Source organism: Dama dama, chromosome 11 (genome assembly GCF_033118175.1).
Source record: "Dama dama isolate Ldn47 chromosome 11, ASM3311817v1, whole genome shotgun sequence".
NCBI lineage: Eukaryota > Metazoa > Chordata > Mammalia > Artiodactyla > Cervidae > Dama > Dama dama.
Genome location: NC_083691.1, coordinates 40,390,641 through 40,410,830, shown reverse-complemented (window position 1 = coordinate 40,410,830; position 20,190 = coordinate 40,390,641). Strand labels below are relative to the sequence as shown.

Below are 20,190 nucleotides of genomic sequence, written 5' to 3'. Positions count from 1 at the left end.
TGTCAGAGTGCAAGAGAATTTCTTAAAATAGTCACAGAATAAAATCATTAAGGATGGATAGGACAACTAGATATCCACAGGCAGAAGAATGAAGGTGGTCCTTTACCTCACACCACATACAAAAATTAACTAAAAATTAATCAAAGTCCTAAATATGATAGTTAAAACTATAAAAATCTTGGAATAAAAATGGCAGTGGCTCCTTAGAAATGACATCAACTCAGAAAGAACAAAGGAAACAGACAGACTAGACTTTATCAAAATTAAAGATGTGCTTCAAAGGACATTATCAAGGAAGTGGTAGAAAATATTTCCAAACATATATCTAATAAAGTGCTAGTATCCAGAATATGGGCTTCCCAGGTGGCACTAGTGGTAAAGAACCTGCCTGCCAGTGTAGGAGAAATAAGAGACGCAGATTTGATCCCTAAGATCCCCTGAAGGAGATCTTGGCACTCCACTCCAGTATTCTTGCCTGGAGAATTCCATGGACAGAGAAGCCTGGCGGGCTACAGTCCATAGGGTTGCACAGAGTTGGACATGACTAAAGCAACATGGAAAACAAATTTATGGTTACCAAAGAGAAAAGAGGGGACAAGGGATAAATTAGGAGTTTGAGATTAACATATACACACTACTGTATACAAAATAAGTAAATAAGAACCTACTGGATAGCACAGGGAACTATATATTCAATATCTTGTAACAACCTATGATGGAAAAGAATCTGAAATATATATATATATATATATGTATATATGTATATATGAAAAGAAAGTGAAAATGTTAGTTACTCTGTTGTGTCTGACTCTTTCCGACTCTATGGACTTGCAGCCCACCAGGCTCCTCTGTCCATGGAATTCTCCAGGCAAGAATACTGGAGTGAGTAGCGACTCCCTTCTCCAGAAGATTTTGCTGAGCCAGGGACTGAACCCAGGTCTCCCTCATTGCAGGCAGGTTCTTTATCATCTGAGTCACCAGGGAAGCCATATAAATATATATATATAAATACACACACACACACACACACACAATGCATTACTTTGATGTACACTTGAAACTAACAACATTGTAAATTATACTTCAATTAAAAAAAAAGAATAGATATTGAGAAAAAAACTAGCAAGCCTTTACATCTGACAAACAATGAAGATAATGTGATATCATAAAATTTACAGCAAGTGCTATAAGCCAGGTCTGTGAGTTCTATACATTTCTTCTTGTTTAATCTTCACTACAAACCTAGGAGTTAAGTCCTCTTGTTAGGACCCGTTTTAAGATGAGGAAACTGAGACTCGTGAAGGCAGAATACCAGGGTGAAGGCCATTCTATGCTGGAAGAAGAACTGGAGTCCTGTCATTCTGATCCCAGAAGTGCCTGTAAGTATCCTGCTTTCAGTCCTGCAACTTCCAAATTCCCAGGCGCGTATCAGTCCTGAAACAGTGAGGTCAGCCATGGGAGCCCAAGCCTGTTAGGGCAGACGTTCACTTAAAGTTTGTTCAATGGTTAATTTAATGAATGTTGTTTATTATTTTCATAAATGTTAAAGATTTGCAATATATTAAGAATACAGCCTTTTATATTATATATATTTTTCTTTTGTCATTTTTACAACTTTTTTTGATATACAGATATTTTAAAGTTTTATGTGTCAAATCAGTCTGTTTCTCCTTTATGGTTTCTTCCTTTGCTTTTATGTTTAGATATTCTTCCCTACCCTACACACCACAAGTTATATTTTCTTCTGGTTCTTTTATAGTTTATGTTGTAATTCAAAGTAAATTGGGGATATGCAGAAATGGGAAAGACTTCCTTGCACATTTTCCTGGTTTGGGTGAGTGTTTCAGAACTGTGAGCATATATGTTTGAAATGTTCATCTCAGGAACTGATTTAAAATCCATAACTTAAGGGAATGAAATGCTTTCCAAAGCATTCCCAATGTGCAGCACACGTGTATCTGCCCTGCGATTGGCAATCATGTCAAAATGTGTCAGCTCATTTCATATTCTTTTCAACTATCCTTTGATTAAGGGAGCGCTGTATTAACGTATGTAAGCCTGCAGTCAAATCTACCTTCAAATTATTAGCACCTGGTGAGAAATGTCCTTCCCATTCTAAACACCAGTTCATCATGTCTTATTTGTAATTCACTTGATGATTTTGATATATCATTATAAATACTATATGTGACTAAGTCTTTACACTGAAGCTTTGTTCTCATAATAACAGCAGAAAATGTGAATTGCATACTGTGTTTCTGATACAGATGTGTGGATTCAGACCAAGCAGGTGTGGTACAAGGCTGAGATGATAAATCACGAGCCTCAAATGTCTTTGTTGGCAAACATAATGTCATTAATGCTTTCCTTGTACCACTGGCTCTAACTTAGTTTTCTAGCCAGTGGAATGGGAAAATATTTGTGAATTTAGTTATTAAACAGTACAATAGAAATTACTTTGTTAGAAAACAAAATGAATGTTCTAGTCCAGGCATCAGCAAACTTTCTGGGAAGAGTTAGATGGTAAGTATTTTAGTTTTTGCTGGCCATAGGATGTCAATTACAACTCCTCCCCTCTGCATTTGTAGCAGCCCTAGACAGAACATAAACAGACAGGTGTGGCTGTGTTCCAATCCAACTGGTTTGGCCCCTGGGTTGTAGTTTTCCAACTGCTGTGGAGTCAGAGATTTCATTCTCTTACGACTGAGTATTTCTTACTTGAAAGGTGAGCATTAGTTACTATCCTGGAAAATATTAAACAAGTGCTCCTAGCATTGGTAGTTTAAGGCTTTGACTTCAATGTCTTAAGGTTAAATTGGAAAGCCTTTTGAAAATGCTTTGAAGAATCATGGTGTAAACGCGGAGTTGTTTGTGAGGATAGGTTATATCATTCTCAAATGAGAGGTTAGTGTCTCAGAGCTTCTTTGATATTAGTAGCTCATAACTTTCTTCCTAAATAAATATTTCTGCCTTCTGCCAGAGAGCTGGATTCAGCTCTTAATTCCAATGGGGTTCAGACTTAGATGGAGGGAAGCATACGGGTACCATACTTTTGGTAGAGTGTGTCTCTATGTAATAACAAAAATTGAATATCTCCAGAGCTCTATGTTACAAATTTGGATGGTCTGCTTTAATGCACAAGGTTCCTGCATCACAAAGGTGGCAAATGCAAGGCATTCTCAGTATCATTACTTCATGCTTCAGTAAATCAGAAAGACTGACTTTTGCTTCTGTTTTGATAAATTCTCTCACCATACAGAATGTGATCTGTGGGTCAATCGCTGATTGGCTACAATCATATTTCCAAGCTAAATACAATTTTTGGGTGTGTGTGTATATATATATATATATATATATACACACATACATGTAAAAATATTTGTAGTTTTTGAGGGGGTTGGTAATATACATATGCATGTATGTATAAAGTGAAGTGAAAGTCTTTCAGTTGTGTCAGACTCTTTGCAACCCCATGGACTATAGCCCACGAGGCTCACCTATCCATGGAATTCTCCAAGCAAGAATGCTGGAATGGGTAGCCATTCCTTTCTCCAGGATCGAACCCGGGTGTTCTGCATTGCAGGCAGTTTCCTTACCGTCTGAGCCACCATGTATATGTAGGTATCCAGACGTGCTTTATGTATTTACATATATAGTTTAAAAATCAGTCTCTTACAGACTCCCAAATATTCATGAATATTTACTCCTGCCAAATTTCAATGCTATCAGTGCTTAAGACAGGTTGGGTTTCATACTTTGAAAAACTTCCGTCTGTGATAAGTCTTTTGTTGTTGTTGTTCCTATATTTGTTTGTTTTTATACTCCTGGAAGGGACTTTATTATTCTTCAGTGGTTGGCTTGTTTTTGAAGATGTCCCCAAAGCCACTGGAGATAACTTATAATGAGTAAGGTAGATGTTTAAGTTGGGGAATGGATCTTTGTTCTAAAATAAGATATAATGTTAAAGTAACAGTACTGAATTTTTTATGTCTTATGATACAGCTTTAAAGGAATTTTTGAATATTTTAAGCAATGGAAACATTACTGAAATATGTATTGCCTCTTTAGGTTAATTATTGGAAGGCAGTTTTCATTTGGTTATGGAACCTACCATCTGTATTAAAAGTCTTATTACTCTGTATTCATACCTTGCAGAAACATGCTTCTCATTCACCCCTAGGAGGATAACTTGGATGAATACAAGGAGCTGTCAACAGGTTTGTAATGTGTGTCTCTTTCAACAAATCTATGGATGCTTTATTGCTAATTTCCCAAACTCTCACCAATCCAACCAACTTGGTGAGATTTAATGACAGGAGTATCCCTCTTGAGTACCTATAACTTCTATGGTCCTTTGTGGGTGGTGTTCTGGGGCTCACCAGTGAAGGGGCAAGAAAATAATTCTTAATTCGTTTCATGATGGAGCCAAGTGTTGAAAGAGAGTCAGCTGGAGGCTCCTGGGGAGTATAGAGGCACAACTGAGAGAGAGAGGAGAGAGAAGTACTCAGAGGGACAGTACTTGGGATCATTCTGATTTAATATAGATTTGATTTGAGGAAGATAAAGTCTGTATTAATAGTAGAAACAGAAGTAACCATGAATAAGGTCAAATTGAGACAGCAGGGCTTTTCTTTGGTATATTTCTTTTTCTCTCTTAAAACATGCATGTGCTATATCAACCCCCCACAAATACTAAAATTTATTGTTAAGTTTCTAATTGCATAAGAAATACATACTTATGAGTAACATTTTTAAAACAAAGAAATAAAATGAAAAAAAAAATACCCATCATTAATCACACAGAGATACTAGTGGTAAAACTTCAAGGTATGCATTTTCCCAATTATCTCTTCTTCCTCCCTCCTGCCTCCCTTTCTCTTGTGTCTTCCTTTTTTTTTTTTTTAAACATTTCTATTGATTGCTTTTTTAAAAAAGAGGATCTATCATTTTAAATAGGATGTTTCATAAATTGCATGTCCTATAACAATATATCTAAATATCTCCAAGTGTATCTCTTTGTCAATGGGCATTTTTCCCAACATAATTAAAAAAGTAAGTTTAACTAGCTCTATTCTTCAAGTTATAAATGCAATACATATTTATTGTGAAGTAATATAGAAAATATAAAAAAACAAAAGATAGAAATCATCTTTAGTACTACTACCAGAAGTTGCTTATATTTTTCTATGGGGAATTTGAAGGAGGGTATTTATGATAAAATAAGCTTGGGAAATTTTGGATTAAATGCACTTAAACAGGTTTTCTTTCACTGTAGGACTTCTCAACACCTTTAATATGTTGAAGTGTATTATGGTGCTCATAAAAAAGAGATGAAATAGTTTCCCCAACTTATTTGACCTAAGAATGCTTTATTCCAATAAATATTTTCTTTCTTCAAAACACACGTTAGTAATGTTCTTTACACACACACAGAGGCATATTCACACAGTCTTTATATACTTGTTTCTAAATATGCTTGAGTAAATTCTGGAAGTTGACGATGGACCGGAAGGCCTGGCATGCTGCAGTCTATGGGGTCGCAAAGAGTCCGACATGACTGAGCGACTGAACTGAACTGAGATATACTTGTTGTAAATTGTTTTTAAAAATAATAGGATAATAAACACATCATGGATGTCTATTCACATCAGTAAATGGAAATTCACATCATCACTTTTAATGGCTGCAAAATCTGCCACTGTTTTTATGCACCCTATGTTTCTAAACAGCCTTTTATTGGGGTACATTCAGGTTGTTTCCAAATTTTTTACATTTGTAGATTATACTGAAATCAAAGCCGTATACATGACTTTCTTGTAAACTTGCAAATTATTTCCTTAGGTGAAACTTATAAGAAAGAGATAATATAAGACTTTTAATTTGTCTATATTCCAAGATTAGTTTCTTCACTCAAGAATATAGCTTTTTTTTTTTTTCATTAAAAACAGAATGAGAATTTAGTTGAAGTGTATGCTTATCAGCAATGATCTAACAGGAGCAAAGTGTGCTATCAGAAATATGGTTTTTAAAATGCTTGCTGTTATTCACAAGACTACTGTGCATTTATAAAGGAGTAGTTATTAAAATGTCTTTTCAGTATGGAAACTGAGAGCTTCTCTCCTTAGAAAATAAAGTAAAAAAGCCAATTCCAAAAATGTTATCCCACTCAACTTCTGGTAGAGAATCAAAAAGCTTAGGAGGAACAATACTTTCTCAGTTTTAAGTGAAAGGGAAATACATTTTAAATTCAGGTTAAGATACAGAAATAGATCCCTAGTGTTTCTCTTAGTGATCTGCCTCTTCTTGTTAATTAAAATGTAACGTATTCTATCCAGTGTTTTATTAGAATTATGACTCCATTCTATCAAAGGTCCCATAAGATATTTCACTGGAGCTTACAGAAACTGGGGTTTCATCTTGTGTAGAATAAAAATTCAGAAAGCAGATCTGTTTGATCAGCTTCTCTCTGTCTGAATATTGGAGTCTGCATTGAAGCTTTTGAACAATTATACACAGGGTTGAGCAAAGGCTATTATTTGCTTATGTGGTAGATTGAGATCAAGAATGTTAATGTTATCTCCAAGAAGACTTTTTAATTTATATCAAAATTGTATAAACAGGGTCACCAGGGCTAAATGGGATGTCAATGACCTATGAAGATGAGAAAGTAAACAAAAGATCTTAAAATAAGCTCGTAACCTGAACACCTCGAGCGTTGTTGTATATTAAAAGGCAATTGCTTACATAAAGAAAGGGAAAATTACTTAGTGCTAATTCTGTTTGTGACAGGCCCCTTCTTCCTCAATCCATCAGCAGAATGGTGGTGGATGGGGGTTTCCTCTGCCTGTTTTGAAGGGCTGTGAAGAAAACCAACATGAGCTGTCCTTTAGGAGCATCCTGGCCTTCAGATGCCTATCCATTTCGTTTATGGGTTAGCTTCAGGCTAAGTTCTTTCTTCAGTAGAGGTTTGTGGAGATAAGGGAGTAGCCGGGGGACCTGAGTAAGATTAAAGGAGTAAAATATGGTTGGCAGGAAGAGATGGGTAGGTTCACTAAGGTACATGTTCAAGGATTTCTTTGAAGCCTAAACTTCCATCTTCAAAAGGAATTTCAGCCAGATGGGGAACAAATGGGAACCTGTCTTTAGGTGGATAACCTACAGAGTTTGGGTTTAAGGGTAGAGGGATGATGGGTCCCAAAAGATGTCATGAAATAAAGGACCATGAAAAAAATAATAAAGTCGATTTTTTTACTTTGGGTTAGTAGATATATGTAATTAGAGATCTGAAATGAGACAAATTAAAAACTCATTGGGCTTCCCTGGTAGCTCAGCAGTAAAGAATCTGCCTACAATGCAGGGGTCGCAGGAGCCACAGGTTTGATCCTTGGGTCAGGAAGACCTGCTGGAGGAGGGCCTGGCAACGCACTGCAGTATTCTTGGCTGGAGAATCCCATGGACAGACGAGACTGGCGGGCTGCTGTCCTCAGGGTCTCAAAGAGGCGGACATGACTGAAGTGACTTAGTCCACGGCACAGGAGTAAATAGTTTGCTCATAAGAAAGAAAAGGTGTATCAGGACTCCACGCTGACCAGGCTGTGACTCCAGAGAGAATAGAATCTAGAGAATAGAGTCATTATGTACATGGTTCTGTGGTTACACTTCTAGAATTAGATCCAAGCTCTTCTAGTTACCTTGTGTGACCCAGGAGAAGTAATCTAACCCCTCTGTGTCTGACTTTTCTCATCATTAAAATGAGAGTAATAATGGTAACTACCTGCAGGGTTAGTTGTAAGGTTAATTCAAACAGTGCTTGATATGTAATAAGTGACAGTGAATGCGAACTGTAAATTTTAACGTTTGAAGATGCACTAAGAAGGTTAAGAATATCCTGAAAGATTACTATTCTGCTGCCTGCCATTCCATCTGAGAGCTTAATTTATGTGGTTCTTTTTAATACAATTTTATGATTTTAATAATAAAATTATATTCATTTAATAAATGAACATAGTTTTATTCATTTATTTGGCTGTGCTGGGTCTTCATTGCTGCTCAGGCTTTTCTCTAGTTGTGGCGAGTGGGGGGTACTCCCTCGCGGTGCCCGGGCTTCTCATTTGGTGGCGCCCCTTGTTGTGGGGCACAGGCCCTAGGGCACTTGGCCTCAGTAGTTGCAGCTCCGGGGCGTTAGAGCGCAAGCTCAGTATTGCGGCACTCAGGCTTAGCTGCCCCGCAGCATGTGGAATCTTCCAAGACCAGGGATGGAACCTGCGTCTCCTTCGTTGGCAGGTGGATTCCTTACCACCGAGCCGCCAGGGAAGCTCTACGTGGCTCTTGATGACTTTTTGATCTTTAAGAGTCGTGTTTCAAAGTGTGAATCATCCACAGGGTCTTACCCAAAGCTGCTCTCAATGAATAAACACTTGAGCAAGGATCTGTTGGCCAGGCAGACTGCCTGGGTGGGGTATCACTTCAGGGAAGAGGAAGAGGTGCTGGGCAGGGGGAAAGCTTCTGAGACAGCCTTAACTCGTTCACACCAAACTTAACACACCAGGTACAATTTTTCCAATTGTGAGGAAATTCTTAAGTTTCTAGCATTTCAGTCCTAATCAGCAGAGAAAGAATGTGCCCCTATTGTTCTCTGAGAAAACACAGACAGTTAGGATACATTTTCTGGCTCCTTGATTGAACCCTAGGAAGGAAAAATGTGTCTCACTCAAAAGAAGTCATGGGGACTTCCCTGGTGGCTCAAAGTGGTTAAGACTGTGCTTTTAATGTAGGGGGTGCGGGTTTGATTCCTGGTCAGGGAACTAAATCCCAATCCTGCGACTAAAAACAAAAAGTCATGGGAGGGCAGGGTTGTGACAGAGCTCATGTGAAGAAATTCAGGAGTCTTTGCTTTGGATGAAGAAGCCGAGTTAGCATATGGCTGAAGCTGCATGCTGGCCAAGACGGTGCTTGAGACATCAAAAGACAGGAGAGACAGGAAGGCAAGGACAGACAGACAGACACTCACACACACAATCAAAGAAGAGGCTAGCTTATAAATATATATTCTATTGAAATACCAATTTATGTTTTATAGCTTAGCTGTTTTTTTTTTTCCCTAGGAGCCATTAATTTAATATATTTTATTTCCACTAACTTAAACAGAACCATATAATTATTCCTTTATAGATCCTCCAACCAAATACATTTAAATACTTACTATTTATCCTAGCACATTTTTCTGCTCTAACACAGTGGATTTCTCTTCCGATTAATAATACCCGGAGGATTCTACACAAATCTAGCTTTTTGAGCTTAGGCCAATAAACATGGATCAAATGATCTCTAAGGCCCTTTTCAACTCTAAGTCTCTTTCATTTAAAAAAATTGTTTATACAAATTTTAAAGATTACTCTCCATTTATACTTACTATGAAATATTGACTATATTCCCCGTGTTGTATATACATCCTTGAGCCTATCTTACACCTAATAGTTTGTGCCCCCTCTACTTCTACTCCCCCCATATTGCCCCTCCTCCCTATTTGTAATCACTAGTTTGTCGTCTGTATCTGTGAGTGTGCCTCTTTTTTGCCATATTGACTAATTTGTTGCATTTTTTAGGTTCCACATTTACATCATGTCATAGACTGTATCTGTCTGACATTTCATTTAGCATAATGGCCTCCAAGTATTTTTGTTTTTGAAATACACATGTCAGAGAAAGGCATTATAATTTTCTCAACATTTGGCTTTTTCAGTGGTGTTGATCTTATCTCCACTGCAAGGTTTGTTCAATAGACCAAGAACATCTTGGTCTTTTAAAGTCTTTTAAAGTCACAGACTGAAGAGTGACATCTTTATTTCAAGGAGAAGATGAAGATACGCTTCCTTGTACTAGTACAAGAAAGATCAGGTCATTCTTCATTAACAAACTTCCAAAATTTGAAAGGTTTATAGTAACAAGAGTTTATTTTTGCTCTTATGACATGGCCATCATGGGCTGGCTGCAGGCCCCACTCCACCTGCAGCATCTCATGTGAGGATATAGGTTGATGGAACAGCCACTGTCTCAAACATTGCTGGGTTTCACGACTGAAGGACAGCACTCTGGTGGATCTTGCACTAGCAACTAAATGTTCCAGCCTGGAGGTAACACAAGCCATTTTTGCTTACAATTCATTAGATAGAATAAATCATACAGTCACCCAACTACAAGGGGTCCTGGTGTGTATAATTCTTCTCTGGGCTCTCAAGACAAGGAACTCCAACTCTATGATGGAGAGATGAATGGGTTAGCTTACTTTAAAAATTCAAATAATAGAAAATTGTCACTCAGTAATACCCAATAGATAACTATTATTAATGAGTTAAGTTGGTGGGTATTTTCTAGTCCCTTATCAAAGTGTACATATGTGCACACATATACACACATGATTTAATTTAAAAGCATCCCACTAGAAATGCTCTTTTTATACTCTGCTTCCCTTTTACCCTTAAGTATGTAGCAAGGTTATATTTCTCCATGTCAAGATGCTGAATCTACCTCTTCTCTTTTAACTGATGCATACTATTCCACTTTATGGATAGACTATGAGTTGTTTAATTAATTCCCTTTAGAGGCACAGTTAGATTCTTTTAGTCTTTTGTTTTATTAAACATTGTGCAATCAGTATTCTTGAACATACAACTCAGCTAGCAGTAAATGTTTGTGACAAAAAAATAAATCAAGGAAGATAAACAATCACAGTGATATAAGGCTCCAAATACATGGCTAGTGAAGAAAACAACATATTATTCAATCCCTTTTCACCTGGCTCAGCATATTTCAATGGCAGTAAAGTTGTAGGAATTCCTAACTATCTTAATGTAGCATGTCATTCATTTTAGCATCTCTAGAGCTCCTTTAAACTCCTGAATTCCTGTTCAAGTTAAAAAAAGTCTTGATTATAAAATTTAGCATCCCCTGTCTCATCCTTTGGGGCTTCCCAGGTAGGTCAGTGGGTAAAGAATCCACCTGCTGATCCAGGAGACTCAGGTTTGATCCCTGGGTCAGGAAGATCCCCTGGAGGAAGGAATAGCTATCCAACCAGTATTCTTGCCAGGAGAATCCCATGGACAGAGGAGCCCGGCGGACTACAGTGCATGGGGCTGCAAAGAGTTGGACGCGACGGAAGTGACTAAGCCACACACATGCTCTGATACTGTGGAAATAAGGTATCTTGCAGTATTACTGCCTTATCTGAGAAATCTGAATCTCCTGAAAAGTGAACACGATGATAATGTGACCCTTCATTTATTTTTTATCTTCATTCCCAATTTCTCAATGACTTGTGATTTAAGTGAGAAATCTGAATCTAAATATAGCCAGGGTTTTAGTAGTTTAAACCAATCATGAGGATACTAGCTTGAAAAGCTCTGTGACTCCCACTGTGGAGTTGCTTACAGTCCCAAGAGGAGAGCTCTGAGCTTGATAGCTATGTTTTTTTTTTTTTTAACTAATTTATTTTTTATTGAAGGATAATTGCCCTCCAGAATTTTGCTATGAGTTTTGATGGGTTTAGTAGTTTGTAGTTGGTTGTGGAGTTGTGAGGGAGGGCACTGTGGAAGATAAATAAGTTCCTCAACATCTGAACTTACTCCTCAGGCCACTCAGGTCAGCTCAGTTCTTCTTGAAGTTCTCATCGTGACACAGTCAGCATCAGGCCTGAAGCCCCACAGGTAAAAGAAACCCCTGTGAACCAACCAAAATACTAGGGAGGGCTTGAGTAGCTTTAGCAAATTCTCACAGGGGAAAAAGTGGAGGGGGGACTATTAAAGATACGCTGGTATATCCTTATCAGGTGAGCTTTATAAGGACTCATGAAAGACAATTGGAAGCAACCAGAAAAAAATGTTTTCTTGTTTGAAAGAAAAGTGAAAGTGTTAGTCACTCAGTTGTGTCCAACTCTTTGTGACCCCATGGCCTGTATCCTGCCAGGCTCCTCTGTCCACGGAATTCTCCAGGCAAGAATACTGGAGTCGGTTGCCATTTCCTTCTCCAGGGGATCTTCCCAACCCAGGGATTGAAACTGGGTCTCCTGCATTGTGGGCAGATTCTACCGATGAAGCCACCAGCAAAGACCCTTTTTTTTCCTTCTTGTTTAAGTTGATATATTTGCCTTTCAATTCAAGCTGTATATGAACTGCGTACTATATTTTTATTTATTTATTTATTTTTATTCATTATATTATTTATATTAACGTTGTCTTCCTGCAGTCATTAGGGCAGTGCACTATAGCTTGTTCCTTTTATTTTTCCCCCAATTATTTTTATTAGTTGGAGGCTAATTACTTTACAATATTGTAGTAGTTTTTGCCATACATTGACATGAATCAGCCATGGATTTACATGTGTTCCCCATCCTGAATCCCCCTCCAACCTCCCTCCCCATCCCATCCCTCTGGGTCATCCCAGTGCACCAGCCCCGAGCACTTGTCTCATGCATCCAACCTGGACTGGCGATCTGTTTCACACTTGATAATATACATGTTTTGATGCTGTTCTCTCAGATCATCCCACCCTCGCCTTCTCCCGTAGAGTCCAAAAGTCTGTTCTGTACATCTGTGTCTCTTTTTCTGTCTTGCATATAGGGTTATCGTTACCATCTTTCTAAATTCCATATATATGCGTTAGTATACTGTATTGGTGTTTATCTTTCTGGCTTACTTCACTCTGTATAATGGGCTCCAGTTTTATCCATCTCATTAGAACTGATTCAAATGTATTCCTTTTAATGGCTGAGTAATAATCCATTGTGTATATGTACCACAGCTTTCTGAACTGCATACTTTAAAGATCTATTCTATTTCAGTAGTTGTTTTATTTTATTCATGGAGCTGTTTCCTTAGGTTCTGTGTATGAGACAAGGAAAGAGAGAGAAAGGAGGAAAGTAAATGATATAATCAGAATTAGATAAAGTTATTATTTCTAATTTACAAGTATAGAGTAATGGTGTATTAGACCAGGCTGTATAGCAAAATACCATAGAGTGGGTGGCTTAGACAATAGAAATTTATTTCTCACAGCTCTGGAGGCTGGGAAATCCAAGATTAAGGCATCAGCAAGGTGAGTTTCATCCTGAGGCCTCTTGTCTTGACTTGTAGGAGGCTGCCATGTGAAGTGCACTCACATGGGATCTTCTTTGTGAGACAGAGAGAGAGGGGTAGGGCTCTCTGGTGTCACTTCTTGCAAGGCTGCTAATCCCATCGTGAAAGCCCCACTCTCATGACCTCACCTAACCCTAATTTCCCAAGGATCCCATCTTCAGATACCTGCACACTGGGTTAGGGTATCGACACACAATTTTGGGAGAGACACAGACCTTCAGTCCGCACTGTGTGCATGTGTGCTAAGTCGTTTCAGTTGTGTCTGAGTCTTTGTGACCCTGTGGACAGTAGCCCACCAGGCTTCTCTGTCCATGGGATTCTCCAGGCCAGAATACTGGAGTGGGTTGCCATGCCTCCTCCAGGGGATCTTCCTGACCCAGGGGTTGAACTGGTATCTCTTAAGTCTCCTGCATTAGGAAGTGGGTTCTTTACCACTAACGCCAGCTGGGAAGTTCTCAGTCCTTAATAAGGGGTGTTAAATTCTTTGCTTACTCTTCAGTCCCCAAGGAGTTTCTAGAAAACTGAAGTTTAAAAAAAAAATTTGGTTAATATCTAATCTAAAAAGCACCACTATATAAATGATGCACACACAGACATTTATCGTTGTCCTCTTTATCTCACACTGGGCAGAACTTCCCTGCCTTCATTTTTACCCTCATCTGTCATGAAAAAAAACCTTTGCAGATTTGTTGTTGTTGTTTTTGCAGTGTTGGATTCAGGTGAAGATTAAAGAAGTAATGAGAGGCAGTGAAAACTACATTTGAGATGCTGATCCCTGGGCCCAACCCCTAGACACCCTTCTGTTTGTCAATTCCCCTACTACCACTAACTATCCAAATCTTCAGTCTGACTTCATTTTGTTACCTACTTGAAATTCCACAATTAAAGGATCATGTGAACTAACAAGAAATAGCTTTAAACATGCAAATATTTGTGTGTGTGTGTGTGTTTAGAAGAATGCCATGTTAACAGACTTTTATAATTATTCTGACAATAGTGGGGCTCCCAGTTCTTTCCTTGCTGGCAAGTGACTGAAATGAACTCTGCCTAGACCACTTCTGTGATTTGTTTGAAAGGGAGGAGATGGAGTGTGGAGCAGTGGATGTGAGGTGAAGTCAGAATATGGCCCCAAGTGTATTCATCCCAGCACATGTCATCCTTTCAGGGTGTCAATGTTCTCATCAGTAAATGACAGATTTGGGCTGGACATCTCTAAAGCCAAATAAGAAGTTAACAAGGTGCACATGTGGCACCTTGAAAAGTGCTTCTTCCATGAGTGGGCACTCTAAATATTTGTTGGATGAGTGACATGAAGAAAGGCTATTGAAGTATCCTTGTAAAGCCCACTAGAAGGTGGGTCTGGAGTCTTGTAAAAGTGTGCCGACAGAGCATAACAACTTCCTCTCACCTGTGCTAAGATTTCCTGAGTGTGACCCCTTGTTTTTCTTCCTTTTCTTCTTTGTCAGTCTTTGCTGGCCTTGATCTTGGAGCCTGTCTGATCGTTTGCTATCACTGTAAGTAAACTGTTCACTCCCTGTAACTTGCACTTGAAAATGAACAAGGGCAGCCTCTTGCAGAAAAAGGGATGTAATTTTATGAATACAGGGAAGGCAACTACTGCTTGATTCCTGGAATTATACAAAGATGTCCTTTCCTGAGCTCAAGGTTTCATCATATTTGTTAATATAGCAAACTATCACTGGAAACTTGGGTTCTGGCCTTTCCTTTGACCTAAATAACTAAGGGACATGGTGCTCCAGGTGCCTTGCTTTTCTTAAGAGCATTCCACTAGGCCCTTTAGAATCTAGCACAGTGCTTTCTGTACAAAGCAAATATTCAGAGCCTTGAATTATCTTTATGTAGAAAGACCCAAGTGATGTCATTCCACTGGATTTGCTAGGAACATTAGCAACAATTTTATATTACTTATTTTGGAAATAAGACCTTCAAGGCAAATATGAGTAGCTTGTTTCTATCATCTCTTTCTTGGTGATCCATTAGATTAGAATGATAACAAGTATACATGGAAAGGAAGTGAAGATACTGGAAGAACTAATAATTTTTATCCAACAAGGAGTTGTCTGCGATCTTCCTCGAGAGAGAGAAGCAAGATTGGGGGAGTGATCCATTTTCACCCAGAATATGGCCACATTCTGACGATTCTGTGGTGGTGAAAGTGATTCATCCTTTCAGGGTGTCAACATTCTCATCAGTAAATGACAGATTTGGACTGGACGATCTCTAAAGTCAAATAAGAAGTTATCATTTTTTCTTCCCTTGAACTTATTCATTTATTCAAAAACAATTAATTGAGGGCATGCCACGTGCTATGCATGTGGCATGGGGATATGGCAGTGAGCAAAACGGATAAACATACCTGCCCTGTGGAGTTTCCATTCTAGATGGAGAAAGACACACAATTAATAAATTAAAAAATATAATTAAATACACATATATGTATATTTCAGAGGGTGGGAAGCACAGTAGAGGGAGAAATATGAAAAGAAAGGGAAGGGGAAATTCAAAGGCAGAGTGACCTTTAAATGATGTGGTCCAGAAAGCCATCTAGACATGCATACTTCCAACAGGACAGAGTTGGACTTACCTAAAGAAATCCCATGCAACTGCCTTGGAGTCCATACTTTCTATGAAAAGTTTTTTTAGCCAAATGTATCTTTGACTTGATTTCATTTATTTATTTATCTTTCACATACAATTAAAAAAATTGAATTATAATGTACCCACAATAAAAAAGCTCCCAATGTTAAAGACTGGTTTGATGAATATTAACAGTCACAGTTACCTGTGTAATGATCACACAAAACAAAATATAGAACATTCCTATCATTCCATCAGGCTTCCCCGGGTGGCTCCGCAGTAAAGAATTCACCTGCTAGGCAGAAGACTCAGGAGATGCCACTTGTTCGATCCTTGGGTTGGGAAGATACCCTGGAGGAGGGCATGGCAACCCACTCTAGTATTCTTGCCTTGGAGAATCCCATGGACAGAGGAACCTCACAGGCTACAGTCCATAGGGTTGCACAGAGTCGGACATGACAAGTGACTGAGCACATCATTACATTATTCCTCCTTCCAGTCAACTTCTTGCCCCCTCCCTGACACATAAATCAATTTTTGACATGTGTAATCAAAGAGGGGCTTCCAGGTGGCTCTAGTGGTAAAGAACTCTCCTGTCAATGCAGCAGACGTAAGATATATTGGTTCGATCCCTGGGTCTGGAGGAGGGCATGGAAACCCATTCCAGTATTCTTGCCTGGAGAATCCCTATGGACAGAGGAACCTGGCAAGCTATGGCCTGTGGTGTCGCAAAGAGTCATACATGACTAAAGTGACTTAGCACACACATGTATAATCAGAGAGAGTTTTGCCTGTTCTTAGTCTTCATGTAAATGGAAAAGTGAAAGTCACTTAGTCGTGTCCGATTATTTGTGACCCCATGGACTATACAGTCCATGGAATTCTCCAGGTCAGAATACTGGAGTGGGTAGCCATTCCCTTCTCCAAGAGATCTTCCCAACCAAGGGATTGAACCCAGGTCTCCCACATTGCAGGAAGATTCGTTATGAGCTAAGCCACCAATGGAAACATACTGTATATATTGGTTTGTCTCTTCTTTGCATGATTTTGAAGTTTGTCCATTATGCTTTCTGTAACAGTATTTTGTACCTTTTAATTGCTGAGTAGTATTCCATTGTATGAAGAAGGAAATGGCAAACCCATTTCCTAGTATTTTCTAGTATTCTTGTCTGGAAAACCCCATGGAAAGAGGAGTCTGGCAGGCTACAGTTCATGGGGTCACAAAGAATCAGACACAACTTAGTGACTGAACACCAACAATAATTCCATTGTGTAGATTTACTTGGTTTTTAAATAGGGACTTTTCATGAATGAGAACCTCCCCCCACCCAAATATGAATCAGAATCTTTCTGCTGAAAGGGAAGTGTAAAACTAAAGGATCTGCCTGGTGACCTCACCGCTGGATCACCCATCATATTTCTCATGTTTAACTAGTGTTGGTGGGCTTCTTCTTCTTCTGAGTGTCAGCAGGAGGCCCTACCCTTGTCAGTATCTTGGTCTTGCCCTCCAGGCACCTGGCCATTTCAGGCTTCCACTCCTGGAGTCTGGACTCACCAGGCCTTTCTCATCACTGCCAATCCATTTACTTAGATGTGCAATCTGCCAGCGACTTCCTTTGTCCAGGCAAATGCTGCAAGGATGGAGCTGCAATTCCACGTCCTTAGCTGCAGTATCTGGCACTAAGGAGTTTGGTTTTATACTTAACTAGTTTGAAGAGATTCTGCCTGGGATCCTCCTTTATTTAGCTCATGGCTCTTTTTCCTTATCCCACTTGCTGCTTTGAATGTCAGGATGGGCAGAATGGGGTAGCTGAGATTTAGAAGGGTGGAGAAACTGTTCATCTTAGGGCTTGTCTTTGAAAAGCATTTCATCTTCCTTTTGATCAATTACTGAATAGAGCAAGCCTGGCTTATCTGAGGAGGTGTTTACAATGTGAAGAAGGCATACTCTTATCGGTGTTTGGAGGATGCATAACTCCAAGTGCATAGGTTTAAAAAAAATGATAAATGATTTTTCTAGAGAAACACTGCATTTTGAAGGGTGACTTGGCACAGGGTCCAGTTAGCTGACACATGATCTCCTGCGGGTATTACTCTGCATCCCTGGTGCAGTGAAGAAGGCCATTAGCACCAGGTAGAGGCCTGGGACGAGTCAGAGGTGTTGGGCTGTCACCGCCTGTCTAAACTCCGTTCATTAGTTTCCTTAACATTTGCCTCAGCTATTTACATAGGATTCCTGAGCAGCCAGAAGGGAAATATCAGGGCAACCAAGCCATGGTTTGGAGCCATGATGTGTGTAGTTAGAGGACTGGTTTTATCTGACTCTTCTTTCCTTCCCCATGACATTGATTCTTTCTTCTCTTGAATATCAGGCTTTCAGCGGGTACTGTGGTATGTTCCTGTGGTAGAATAATATGTGAAAATAAAACATGAATAAGCTAGAACAACACTTAGTAAAACATAGTCATTTTGTATCCAAAAAAAGTATGGAGTTAAAAAACCTGCAAATTATATATGTACATTATGGCATTATTTATGCAAAAATTTTAAATATGCAAAATGATCCTGTATGTCATCTAGAGAAATTTACATATTATGGCAGTTTAAAAATATGCTTCTGGATGATAACCTCCAAATTCAGAATCAGGGTTCCCTCTGGTGGGGGTTTGGAGAGGAATACATCTGGGAGGGGACCACAAGGAACTACAATTATGCTTATAGTAGTTAATTTTGGGGCAGGGCATTTCCCCAACACTGTGTGGTATATGGGATCTTAATTTCCCCACCAGGGATGGAACCTGCACCCTGCGTTGGAAGGCAGAATCTTAACAACCGGAGCACAAGGGAAGTCCAGGTATTTAATTGCTGGATGGTGACCCCAAAGGTATTCTATATTGTTTTTCATATGTTTTTATATATTAAAACATTTTATAATAAATAAATAAAAATTGTTCATTGCAGTAAGATAATAATTGGTTTTTATTCTCTATATTATTAGATTTCTGATATTCAGTCATTTCCACCCGTTGCCAAATTATAGATTTTGGTTAAGAAATGAAGTTTGGAGGAGGGGTGCTCTTAGATTTCAAAATTTATGTGTCAATGAATTGTTCTTAGAAGGCAGGTTTACCTTCTCAAACAAATACATGGTATTATGTCAACCTAATTAATGATGTGGAACACAGGATTTTAAATAAATGCTGCTGTTACTCTTTTTTTCCCCAAAGAATTCTATAATTTATTCATTGATTAAGTGTTATTAAGACTACTGTGTTATTACACTGAGATAAGTAACATGATGTGTTGGGGTGGAAAAAAATTTACTCAACAAAATGTAAAATACACAATGCAAAACAAAAGTATTTTAGCCAATTTCCAAAGAGGAAATGCAGCAAAGTACAATGTGCATAAGCCCATTGTGAACAGCCATACTAGAGAATGAATGAGTGTGGTTTGCTGAGCTATTTCAGACTTGTCCCAGTCTGGGATGGGGTGGCAGGAGCTGGATTTGGGTCAGGGCCTTCTGTAGCTGAGAGCGACAAGCCTCTCAAACTCTGTCCAGTCCCATCTGCATTCTCTTTTCCTGGGTTTCTGGATTCCTAAGGTTCGTTCCCTGAAAATCTACAAAAGCCATTCTGAACTAGGGATCCCCTCCCCCTCTCTCTGGGCTGGTCCAGAGCTGTGGGTAATGCTGACATCCAGCATGCGTGAGGATTCAAAGGGGCACCCTATGAAAATGGAGATGTAAAGGCAGAGGAAGAGAAATGATGCAATTTCCTTTCCAGCTAAGGAGAAGGATAGCAGAAATGAACGAGATCTGGGAGGAAATTTATATTAGGGGATAAACAAATGAGTTTTGTGCCCGCCTCTTTAAGTCTCTTCAATGCCGTGTTCATTTCTCTTTTTTGATTACCAGGTAGTGCTGTCCTCAGTCTCTTGGGGCATACTTCTTTCTGGTTCTGGCACAAACTACCCCTCAGGGCTTAAAGACATGCAGATGACAGATGATCAAGGTATGCATCTCTTAATCAAGCTGCCGTATTCGCCCATCTAAAGAGCTGTTTAAAAAACACATCTAGCAGATCTCAGCCTCCAATATTCACATCTTATTTACTCCAACTTTCACTTTTGAAAAATCTAAAGAAATGCGCATGCAGGCTGTGACCAAAGGAGAGGACAAGCTAAAAATTCCCTCTGCAGGGGAAGGACATTTCTTTATTTTAAATTCAGCTGCTGATTTTATTAGCTGCTGTCCTGACCTTTCAGCCAGCTTAAGGATAGTTTACATTAACATTGAAAATGTAAACTTGCATGGCCAGGGTGCTTTTCTAAATGACGCTCTTTAGATAGCTTTTCATTTGTTGGATGATAATTACTATTTTTTTTTTTTTCTCTGTTGGCTTGTGGAAGGAAAGTACTATGGCACAGTTTCCTTCTCTGTTTATAGATTGAGCACTTGCCA

General features: G+C 39.0%; 1 long non-coding RNA gene across 2 annotated transcripts; it reads left to right on the top strand.

Annotated features, from left to right (window-relative positions):
- Nucleotides 1-1,569: 1,569 nt before the first annotated feature.
- Nucleotides 1,570-7,935, top strand: LOC133064733 (uncharacterized). Of its 2 annotated transcripts, none has more exons than XR_009694698.1 (3): nt 1,570-1,834; nt 4,156-4,217; nt 7,358-7,935. It is a non-coding gene; the product is annotated as an uncharacterized LOC133064733 (long non-coding RNA). The 2 variants fall into 2 exon arrangements; XR_009694699.1 differs by lacking the exon at nt 1,570-1,834 and adding an exon at nt 3,425-3,617.
- The last annotated feature ends 12,255 nt before the right edge of the window (nt 7,936-20,190 follow it).